The sequence below is a fragment of the Arachis ipaensis genome, chromosome B1 (assembly GCF_059453495.1).
Source record: "Arachis ipaensis isolate K30076 ecotype BB chromosome B1, ASM5945349v1, whole genome shotgun sequence".
NCBI classification, from domain to species: domain Eukaryota; kingdom Viridiplantae; phylum Streptophyta; class Magnoliopsida; order Fabales; family Fabaceae; genus Arachis; species Arachis ipaensis.
Window position 1 is genome coordinate 75,996,078 of NC_142436.1, and position 3,367 is coordinate 75,999,444.

A 3,367-nucleotide genomic window follows, 5' to 3' on the forward strand; every position below is an offset into this window, starting at 1 on the left:
TTTCGAAAATTTTAAAAATATTTTGCAAAAATCTTTTTCTTATCTTTATCTCCTAATTTTCGAAAATAACATCATCAATTAATGTTTTGATTCAAAAATTTCAAGTTTGTTACTTACTTGTTAAGAAAGATTCAAACTTTAAGTTCTAGAATCATATTTTGTGATTTCTTGTGAATCAAGTCATTAATTGTGATTTTAAAAATCAAATCTTTTTCAAACCTAATTTCAATCATATCTTTTCAAAAATATCTTCTTATCTTATCTTTTTCAAAAATTTGATTTTAAAATATCTTTTCTAACTTCTTATCTTCTTATCTTTTCAAAATTGATTTTCAAATTTGTTTCAACTAACTAAGTAACTTTTTGTTTGTTTGTTATCTTTTTCAAAACTACTTAACTAACTCTCTCTCTCTCTAATTTTCGAAAATATCTTTCCTCTTTTTCAAAAATTTCTTCTTAATTAACTAATTATTTTAATTTTTTATTTTAATTTTCGAAAATTACTAACCTTTTTCAAAAACTATTTTCGAAAATTACTAACTCTTTTTCAAAAATAATTTTCGAAAATTCTCATTCTCTTTCATCTCCTTCTATTTATTTATTCATCTACTAACACTTCATCTCACCCAAATTTGAACCCCCTCTTCCATCTGTGTTCGAATTTTTTCTTCTTCTTTTCTTCTACTCATACACGGACCTCTATACTGTGGTAAAAAGGACCCCTATTATTATTATTTTTCTGTCCCTCTTTTTCATATGAGCAGGAGCAAGGACAAGAATATTCTTGTTGAAGCAGATCCAGAACCTGAAAAGACTCTGAAGAGGAAACTAAGAGACGCTAAATTACAACAATCCAGCAAGCACCTTTCAGAAATTTTTTAACAAGAAGAGGAGATGGCAGCCGAAAATAATAATAATGCAAGGAGGATGCTTGGTGACTTTACTGCACTTAATTCCAATTTACATGGAAGAAGCATCTCCATCCCTACCATTGGAGCAAACAATTTTGAGCTGAAACCTCAGCTAGTTTCTCTGATGCAGCAGAACTGCAAGTTTTATGGACATCCATCTAAAGATCCTTTTCAGTTCTTAACTGAATTCTTGCAGATATGTGATACTGTTAAGACTAATGAAGTAGATTCTGAAGTCTACAGGCTCATGCTTTTCCCTTTTGCTGTAAGAGACAGAGCTAGATTATGGTTGGACTCTCAACCTAAGGATAGCCTTAACTCTTGGGATAAGCTGGTCAAGGCTTTCTTAGCCAAGTTCTTTCCTCCTCAAAAGCTGAGCAAGCTTAGAGTGGATGTTCAGACCTTCAGACAGAAAGAAGGTGAATCCCTCTATGAAGCTTGGGAGAGATACAAAGAACTGACCAAAAAGTGTCCTTATGACATGCTTTCAGAATGGACCATCCTGGATATATTCTATGATGGTCTGTCTGAGTTATCTAAGATGTCATTGGATACTTCTGCAGGTGGATCCATTCACTTAAAGAAAATGCCTGCAGAAGCTTAAGAACTCATTGACATGGTTGCTAATAACCAGTTCATGTACACTTCTGAGAGGAATCCTGTGAATAATGGGACGCCTATGAAGAAGGGAGTTCTTGAAATTGATACTCTGAATGCTATATTAGCTCAGAATAAAATATTGACTCAGTAAGTCAATATGATTTCTCAGAGTCTAAATGGAATGCAAGCTGCATCCAACAGTACTCAAGAGGCATCTTCTGAAGAAGAAGCTTATGATCCTGAGAATCCTGCAATTGCAGAGGTAAATTACTTAAGTGAACCTTATGGAAACACCTATAACTCATCATGGAGAAATCATCCAAACTTCTCATGGAAGGATCAACAAAGGCCTCAACAAGGCTTTAATAATGGTGGAAGAAACAAGTTTAACAATAGTAAACCTTTTCCATCATCTACTCAGCAACAGGCAGAGAACTCTGAACAAAATACCTCTAATTTAGCAAACTTAGTCTCTGATCTATCTAAGGCCACTGTAAATTTCATGAATGAAACAAGGTCCTCCATTAGAAATTTGGAGGCACAAGTGGGCCAGCTGAGTAAAAGGATCACTGAAATTCCTCCTAGTACTCTCCCAAGCAATACAGAAGAAAATCCAAAAGGAGAGTGCAAGGCCATTGAATTGATCACCATGGCCGAACCTGTAAGGAAAGGAGAGGACGTGAATCCCAAGGAGGAAGACCTCCTGGGACGTCCAGTGATCAATAAGGAGCTTCTCTCTGAGGAACCAACGTAATCTGAGACTCATCTAGAGACCATAGAGATTCCATTGAACCTCCTTATGCCATTCATGAGCTCTGATGAGTATTCATCTTCTGAAGAGAATGAGGATGTTACTGAAGAGCAAGTTACCAAGTACCTTCGTGCAATCATGAAGCTGAATGCCAAATTATTTGGTATTGAGACTTGGGAAGATGAACCTCCCTTGTTCACTAATGAACTGAGTGATCTGGATCAACTGACATTGCCTCAGAAGAAACAGGATCCTGGAAAGTTCATAATACCTTGTACCATAGGCAACATGATCTTTGAAAAGGCTCTGTGTGACCTTGGTTCAGGGATAAACCTCATGCCCCTCTCTGTAATAGAGAAACTGGGAATCTATGGGGTACAAGCTGCTAAAATCTCATTAGAGATGGCAGGCAATTCAAGAAAATAGGCTTATGGACAAGTAGAGGACGTGTTAATAAAGGTTGAAGGCCTTTACATCCCTGCTGATTTCATAGTCCTAGATACTGGGAGGGATGAGGATGAATCCATCATCCTTAGAAGACCCTTCCTAGCCACAGCAAGAGCTGTGATTGATGTTGACAGAGGTGAACTAGTCCTTCAATTGAATGAGGACTCCCTTGTGTTTACAACTCAAGGTTACCCTTCTGTAAACATGGAGAGGAAGCATAAAAAGCTTCTCTCAAAACAGAGTCAACCAGAGCCCCCACAGTCAAACTCTAAGTTTGGTGTTGGGAGGCCACAACCAAACTCTAAGTTTGGTGTTGAACTCCCATATCCAAACTCTAAGTTTGGTGTTGGGAAGTCTCAACAATGCTCTGAACATCTGTGAAGCTCCATGAGAGCCCACTGTCAAGATATTGACATTAAAGAAGCGCTTGTTGGGAGGCAACCTAATTTTTATCTAATTTTTATTTTCATGGTTTTTCATGTTTTATTAGGTTCATGATCATGTGGAGTCACAAAATAAATATAAAAATTGAAAACGGAATCAAAAACAGCAGAAGAAAAATCACACCCTGGAGGAGAATCTCACTGGCGTTTAAACACCAATATGAAGCATCTGTCTGGCATTCAACGCCAGAACAGAGCATGGTTCTGGTGCTGAA

At 36.9% G+C, this 3,367-nt stretch overlaps 1 non-coding gene across 1 annotated transcript; it reads right to left on the reverse strand.

The window, feature by feature from the left end:
- Positions 1 to 1,290: 1,290 nt before the first annotated feature.
- On the reverse strand, positions 1,291 to 1,398 carry LOC148577078 (small nucleolar RNA R71). Its single transcript, XR_015903476.1, has one exon. It is a non-coding gene; the product is annotated as a small nucleolar RNA R71 (small nucleolar RNA).
- Positions 1,399 to 3,367: the final 1,969 nt, after the last annotated feature.